The sequence below is a fragment of the Dunckerocampus dactyliophorus genome, chromosome 3, assembly GCF_027744805.1.
Source record: "Dunckerocampus dactyliophorus isolate RoL2022-P2 chromosome 3, RoL_Ddac_1.1, whole genome shotgun sequence".
NCBI lineage: Eukaryota > Metazoa > Chordata > Actinopteri > Syngnathiformes > Syngnathidae > Dunckerocampus > Dunckerocampus dactyliophorus.
The window spans coordinates 37,171,548-37,180,548 of NC_072821.1; positions in this window are offsets into that span (position 1 = coordinate 37,171,548).

Below are 9,001 nucleotides of genomic sequence, written 5' to 3' on the forward strand. Positions count from 1 at the left end.
CTTTTTTTCCATTTCTGCTGTTTTTTTCCTTTTAAATGTTCCAATTATTTCAACTTTCCTTTTTTCTTCTGGTAATAGTACGACCTTATTCCCGTAATATTATAAAAAACTACAACGCTAGTTTGTTTTGTTTGTTTCCCATAATAATACGACTTTTAAAAAACATTTTCTTTAACATTTCAACATTGTGATACTCAAATGACATCATTTTTTCTCATAATATTACAAGTTTATTCTCATTAAAAATTGTTTGTTGTTTTAATATTTTGACTTTTTCTCCCCTTTCTGCTTTTGTTTTACTTAACTAACTAACTAACTAACTTAACTATTTCAACTTTCGTCTTGTAGGTGTTTTTCTTGTAATAATGACTTTATTCCCAAAATATTTGTCCTTTATTTGCGTAACATTCTAACTTTCCCACAACTTAAATTTCCAATAATTGTCATTGTTTCTCATAATGTTACGAGTTTAAAAAAAATGTCTTTTTTCTTTTGTATTTCAATGTTATGTTACTAAAGTAACATTATTTTTCCTCATAATATTACATTTTATTCTTGTAAAATTGTGATTTTTTGTTCTTTTTATAATACGACTTTTTTTCTATTCATATTTTGACTTTATTCATGTAAAATTACACCTGTTTTTTTCTGTTTCTGCTTGTTTTTCTTAAAAAAATTTCAACTATTTACGATTTCCTCTTCCAAATTTTCCTCTCGTAATTATGAATTTATTCTCCAAATATTTTGACTTTATTCTCGTAACGTAACTTTTTCCGCAACCTGAATTTCTAAAAATTGCAATTTTAGTCATTGTTTTGTTTCTCATAATGTTGTGACTTTTTTCTTGAATATGTCAATGTTTATTTATATTTTTGTAAAAATATAATATATTCTTGTAAAATTACGACTTTTTCCTCATTAGATTATAACTTTGAATGACCTTAAATGACAGCTGATTTTTTTTGTTTGTTTTTTTGCTGTTGTTTTTTTTGCGGCAGTTTTTGTTGTGGACGGGCCAGACAAGCTGAAGAAGTCGTATCCTGTGTCTATCAAAACAAATGGCGAGGCATTTTCCACATGCTAGTTTCTTTGTTAGCAACTTCAGCAAAAACTCTTCAAAAATAAACCACAAAAATTAAGTAGAAAGAAGAGACATTCACACCTTAGCTTGAATGAAATTTTCTGTTTTTGGACCTATTTGAAATTTAGTTGAATACCCCTGTTTTCGGGACTAGCCTAACTAGCCTAGCCTAATGGGAATGCAGATGCTGATGCTAAAATTGCGCATACATAATGTTTACTATCAATGATCTTTGAACAAATGCAGGCAACATCGGTTAGCGTACACTCTGGTTAGCGTGTTTTTTCGGTTAACGTCGAACATTTACATCAAAATTTTGCCTCAGTTTTCCGGTTAGCGTACAATATGGCGTGTGTCTTGTTATTAATACACTGTGTGAGTCAAACTGTGTTCTCAATGTATTTTTAGTACATATCGTCCTTGTTAGCATCCTATTATCTTGCTAATACATGGAAACCGGAACCAGAAGTCAGCTCCGTCACCCATAAGATGGGAGTTCTTTGCTGACTAACAGTTATGTCACAAGTCTCTAAAATGTTACTGCAAAACACGTTTTTATTGTTTTTCAATTATAGTTTGACATGCAGAAAACAATTCAAAATGCAAACAAATGTTGAAGGAAAAGGATAAATGAACATTTAAGGTTACTTTTACCGTCACTGTAGATGTGATCGTTTACCAAGACACAATGAGGCAGTGAGATCGACACGGACAACACCTTCCTGTTTTGCCATGAGTTATTTCTTGAATTCATTCACATTTCTCACCTTCCTTTATTAAAATGCTGGCGCTTGCAACTTTCTTCCGCTTAATTTTGGGTTATTTTGCAGCCACAATCAATAAGAAGAGGAGAGGCTTGAGGTGAGAAACACTATTGAATTCAAGAAATGTGTTGATCTCGCTGCCACATCTTGTCTTTGGCAACAATCACGTCTTCAGTGAAGGTAAACTTAACCTTAAATGTTCTTTCGTCTCTTTCATTCATCATTTATATACATTTTTTTCTGCATAAGAAACCATAAAACATTTTTGGCTTTCTGGAACAAATTGATTGGATTTACATGATTTCTTATGGAAAAAATTAATTGGGTCAGAGTCGGACCTTCTGGAACGGATGAGTGACGCTAACCAAAGTTCCACTGTATAATATTTGGGTCTTTTTTGATCATGGTTGGTTCTACTGCACATGTTGACATTGGCCGAGGCTAAAACATTGTGATCCGCTCTGGTTCTTGTCAGTAATCTTCCAAATTCTGACAAGTGGAGCATGTCCCGATCAATAGATGACATTTTTTAGGACCTTGTGCTATGATGAGATTTTGGCTATTATTATAGTTGTTGTAAAGTGCATGTGTTTTATTGACAGTATCTGCACATGTGGAGTTTGAACTTGGATTTCCTCCAGCAAATAAACATTCTGTTGATAAAAAGGACACTCGAGTGCTCCTCACGGCACAAATAAGGCAGCGCGTGAATGCGGGCTGGAGTTCTCACGAGGACTCTCCTCCAGCGCTCCATATGCCGAATCATGCGGCTTCATTTCCACAACCCACATCTCTCGTTATGGAGAGAAAAAAGAAAAGGTTGGGATGATAATTACGACTCTTTGTCTCTGCACCTGATGCCAGAAAAGCCTCCTTGAACTTCCATGAAAAAGCCCAGAAGAGGCTCTCGTGAGGCGGCCTGAAGCGGCGCCAGTATTCAGGAATTAGCCGTGATAGCTGAGCACTACTCCAGCAGGCTAGTGGGTACGCGTCTTCGTGTGGTATTTTGGTCCTGCTTTTGGCAAAACGTCAATCGGGAGATGAGTGAGAGGCGAGCGTCTGTGCTGTTGCTGAGGAAAACAAGTCAACTGTGGAATAAACTACGGGTGCACAATAACTATCGGGCCGATAACAGGGAATTATGACATCATACCGATAAATACGATCATTGAAAAACACACGAGATTACCCGTACGGCGCCACTGAGCATATTAAGCGGTCCTTTTTTCTCCCGCCTGTGACGTTAACAGCCTGTCGAAACTTCAGCTGAGCTCACTTGCAAACAAACATTCACTTCCCAGGAAGACATTTTCCATGCTAGCTGCACCAAATGCTCTGCGATGAGGGGAATTGAAAAAAACTTTGCACGCACAAAAAACCTTATCAGCCACCTGAAACGCCAGCGCCGCGGTGTTTGAAAATTGCAATGGGTTTGCCCGAGACCTCCGTGGCGCCACACCGGCTGCTGGGAGCGTGCGCCCGAATACAGTGCACCTTGCTGGGCCACAGCAGGTGGCTCCTCCCCCTCTATACTTTGGTTCTCCTGATCGTAGTGAAGTCATGAGATTTGATTAGGACAAATCAACAGGTCAAATGCTAATCCTAATTTGTTGGAGTCCCTCTTATATCCAGGTCTGCACAAATTACAGTTAAATCTACATTTTAAAAAGTAGATATAAAAAAGTTATCGATACCATACCAAACGTTATCGGTATCTGTTTAAAAAAAAGATAAGCATCTCTAACTCCAAAGATCTGACACACTCCTCTAGTCAGTTAACGTACTCCGAATTGTACAATCGCGTGGGAGAGTTCCACTTTAGAGGTTCCACCCAGTCCTCGTTTCCCTCGGCCTCAGCTGCACAAAGCAACTTTCAGGCGAGAAAAACCCGTCAGCTCGTCAGTCCAAGGACGGGAAGGGTCACAGGCGCTGCCGTCGTTTGATTGACAAGTGACGGCCGGGTGAAGCACAGCGGTGACACGGCAGCGGTGGCGGCCGCAAGGGACCCGCTGCCACCAAAATGTTAGAAGAACAGACGGCACATGATGGGTGAGGAGGGAACACGTAAGGTTACCTTCAGGATGCCTCGACGTCAGGCACCAGTCCAAGATGAACTTGAAAGTTTCTCCAGAAACCGGTCTTACTTTTCATGCTTTTTTGGCCAGTGGCCGTACGGACCAAGCAAACTGTGTTTAAGACATCATAAATCTGCCGTTTTTTTCTCCAGCGGGTCCGTGTCTAGTGACAGGAAGAAAATTTCTTACTTGACTGGGGAGAGGTCGCTAGGCGCCACCTGTTGGTTTTACATGTAGAAATTTCCAGAGCTGGAATCTAAGACGATTCGTCTTTTTCTGACTTCTTTCTCGGGCATAACAGACCTTTACTTTTCTTGCCTTTGTTGCAATTATTCATTTTCCAAGACTTTGCTTTGAATGGCTCAAATAAGTGACAGCTAACCTTGTGTTTTTATTTATTTATGTATTTATTCATTTCGATTTTAAGAAGGAAAAGATTCAAAACAATCAGCATACATGCTGTTTTTCAGCAGGTTCCTGCTCCGCAGACCATAAACACATCCACATCAGCCAGCTTAGGACAAACACAGGCAACCCAGACGTACAGAAACGGGGGGAAGCAGCCAACAGAAGGAGTCTACTGAAACATCTCAGTGAGTGCAGCAGTCCATCAGATGGTGGGCATGGGACTTTTTAAAATGTCTCAGAGTTGGAATAACCTTCAAGTGCTGAGGAGTCGCATGCCAAGCTTTTGTAAAAACATAAAAGAATGATCTCAGTCCATAAGAATTTTTAAAACCTGGTCGTGGCAAACGTCCGTTGGTTACCGATCTGGTGGTACAGTCAGCCCTTGTTCTGAGTTTTGGTACCAAGACACTGATTGCTGCAGAAGTGTTATCGTTTAGGATTTCAAAGTACAATTTAAGTGTTCGTGATACAATTTTGAAATGTTAAAGTATTGGACAGTGATAGAGCAGAGCAGTGATGTGTCCAACCAGGAAGGCTATTGTGGATCTTACAAGCCCTGTTGTAGGGTCTGGCTATTGGCTCCAGGATTTCACCATCTCCAGGTTGCCGCCGTCTTCCTTGATGTCTTTGTAAATACATAAAAAGGGTGCAAAATCGTTAAGATACACTGGAGTGGGATCTTGGCAGGTCGTTTCGGTGGACAGTTGTTTGCAAACTGCTCAAATGACAATGGCAATGGCAGAACATCTTCGAAGACAACCCGTCAGTCCAGTTGCGATCGATTCGACGCCTTGAGAATTTATTTAGCCTTTTTGCCTTTCGAGTCATGCTAGAAGCATTCAAGAGGTGCCAGATGAGGATCGGGCACCTGGTCAGGATGCCTGGGGAGGTGTTCAGGACACGTCCAATGTTCAGGAGGCCTTGGAGAAGACCCAGGACACATTGGAGAGACTATGTCTCTGAACTGGCCTGGGATAGACCTTGGATAAGCGGAAGAAGATGGATGGACAGATGGATAGAAGCATTCCCCCCTGCCCCAGGATGAAAACGGTATAACCCAGTGCCATGCAACATCGAGTACTTAACACCTTGACACTTTTAAAAGAAGTTTTCATTTTTGTTTGCACTTCTACCACCAACATTTTAAGGATTTTGTGAGAAATTCAGCAGCGTAAAAGCGCTGGGTTGGGGTTTGGGTCACAGATAGAATCAGGGTGCTAACAACCAGTTCTGCAGTCTGTGTTTTTCTCTTCTGTGGCGCTTTTCCACCGTAATTAAACGCTGACGCCAGTTTTCCGTCTTGATCATCAACCCCCACAATGTAGGCGAGAACTCTTTGACTTCCTCTGCGCCGGTTGGTACAAGACGAGTCTCTGTCAGCAGCACCAGAATTAAGAAATCATCGTTTGTCTATTCTTACCGCAAGCACGGTTCCGATGGGTGACGCACGCCTTCACATAATATTCCTGTTATGTGTACATCTTGAACGGCCCATGTACTGTACATCATAACTCCCATACTTCAAATGTTGGTATCAATCCAATACCAAGTAGATACAGGGCCAGTATCGGCAGTACTGCTACTTTTTTACTTGGAAATGTTTCAAGATCATTGAATAATTTAATCCCTGAACCCATTTCGTCCATGATCTTAACACAATGTGTGCGTCCAGCTCGTTAAACCACAAAATAATGAAAGTTTCGGCATCCCTGCCTGATACTTCAGCGTGGTCGGCATCAAATTTAGTGTCCATACTGATACGTACTTTGCACATGCTCTTCATGTCGTGTCCGAGCAAAAAAACGGAACTGGATGTACGCAATCGAAAACCGGTAACCAAAAACTGCACGTTTTTGGGAATTTTGCCCATCATCCACAATCCTTACGTGAGATTTGAATACGTCTTTCTCTTTTCTGAATGCACGTAATGGGATGCACCTTTTCCACCTATAATGCCCTCTGAAAGCTCCAAAAAGTGCCAACAACTCCTCCATTTCCATATGCAGGTCACTGCAAGCTACAGCGACATTGCTATCATTATTGTTGTTAACATTCTTACGCCTAAGAACTACGGTACTGGCGTAGTTCAGTATCAGTTTTTCAAAAATATATTGGTTAATGAATCATGCTGTTTCATGGTTGAATACGGCCTATTGCTAGCCAAAAAAAAATGCACATTTTAGCAAATTGTACTTTTTTCAAGCATAAAAATGAAGTAAAATGCAAATATAAGGCATTCAGAAGACACATTCAAAGACGTTGTGATGATTTGTAGTATTCTACACTAGTCACTAGGCATCAGTTGTGTTACAGTAATGGTCGGTGAGACACACAAGCACCAGAACAACAGGCTTTTGTTGCCGGTTTGAATGATCTCACAACAGGCACAATAATAATAACAACAATAAACTAAAACTCAACTCCGAACACCCGGCATCACTTTCTGTCCTCCACACGTCCGGAACACTTTTAATGCTAAACACATTTATGTCTTAAATGTCTTATTTTCTCTTTTTATGTCTACTATATCGGGTGATAAGAGTGTAAAAGTGATGATAGGGTTGTTATTTCCTGTCTAGAGGGCTCTGATAATGTTAAAACCCGTATTTAGAGGGTCGTTAACAGGTTTTCTAAATATTCTTTGTGGAAATGAACCACGGTAAACGAGAGATTCGTGTATAACAATATAAGACAATGTAACAGCATTAACATAACAGTACAATTATTCCCTTTTATTACATAAAATGGTCAAGAGTGCAATATCAGTCTCATCACGGTAACCCCGGTATCGGTAATATCGCTATTTGGATCGATCCGCCCGCCTCTACCACGCGGTTAAAGCATGCCTGCCGCATACCAGTCATTAGTGGTGCAGATGTCTTCATCCACGAAGTGCAAACAACTGGACTCAAGACGTCCCTGCTTGTGCGGTCAAGTGCATTTTGAAGCAAGAAGTCAACGCACACACACTTCAAAAAGAGTAAGAGAACAAATGGATAGCCGCGGGATGCTGCTGAATTTTTAAACCTTATAGATTTTTACTTCTCCCCCCCCCACCATTACTTTGAAGCCGGCCGCATGTGGAGATGTGCACGGGCAGGTAACAATGCAAGGACTGTAAGGAAGTACATTCATCTGCACTTATGGTTATTATTAACATTGCTGGATATCACTGCATCACATCTAAAGGAAATATTCAATAATCTGCTAAAGAAAAGGGAGAAAGAAAGATTAGGTTGCTAAAAATAGATACATGTTTGTTGTTGGGACTGCTGACGGCCAAGTGTCTTGAAACAAACAAACAAACAAAAACAGCATCTTGGTGTTGCCATCTTTTGCTACATTCAAGTGGAACTCTTTGAAGTCTTTTATCTATCTTATCTCTTAAGTGAAGTAATGACCGGAATAAACTAAAGTGCTCTTTCGGTATTTTACCTTCATTTAACCCTTCAGACTCACTGAAAATGACACTTTTCCCAAAGTGGTCCCTCTGATAACAGTATAAGAAAAACATCTTTTTGTATTGGATTGGATTTTTAATGTTTCAAATATTTAAAAATGTATATTTCTATGAATATAGATCTATATTATATTTATATTGTTTTATATTTCAGTGGTTTAAAAATAATGAGTATTACATTTGTTTAAAATTGACCACATGCAAATTGTTCAACAAATATATTTATTGTATTATTTATTTTAATCATTACTTTATTATTACATATTTCTATTAGTATTTATTTTAATCATTACTTTATTATCATATATTTCTATTATTATTTGTTTTGATCATTACTTTATTATTACATATTTCTATAATTATTTATTTTAATCATTATTCTATTATTATATATTCATATTATTTTTTTATTTTAATCATTATTTTTATTATTATATATTAATATTATAATATATTTTTATATTACTATTTATATCGTTAAGTGTTTTGAAATGTATATTTATATTAAATTATATTATATTGTATTTAAATTATACATTTATTCTATACTGTAAGTACAGTAGATGTTTTTGAGTTTTACTTCACGCCTCAAGTATTTGCAGGAGCACAAGTTAGGTTGATAACCTTAGAATCAAAGAGGAATAGCATCACATGAATACTCATACTACACACAGTTAGTAACTTGGGAACAACAGTAGTTCTTACATAGCAGCGGTCTCTCCACGCTTCTCTTGTTACGATCATCGGAATAGTTTTAGTAGTCTGTTGTCCACCATGTTTACTTGCTTACTTTGTACAAGCGCTTATCATATAACGCATGTCATAGTTGTGTCACATGGGTATTGACAAGTCATCATAATTACCATCATAGTTTGTATGACTTGTTGGAATGCCACATACGTTTAGCATCATAATTGTCAGAAGAATCGCCATGTTCTTTGGTGAATACACGCACGGTTACTTTTAACTCATTCAGTACCAAAAACGTAGTTATACATTTTTAGAAACCCGAACGCCTGAACCCAACAACATATTTAAACGTCTTTTACGGGTTTTTTTGCACAAGAGGCTAACGGAAGCAATGATGCAACTCATAGATGGTCCTCTTCGGGCAGGAAGGACGAAGAAGACTTGTTTAGATATTTGAGCTGTCACAAAAGCAAAAACATTTGTGTCAAAATGAAAGTTATGCTTGAAACAACAAGCTTCCTTT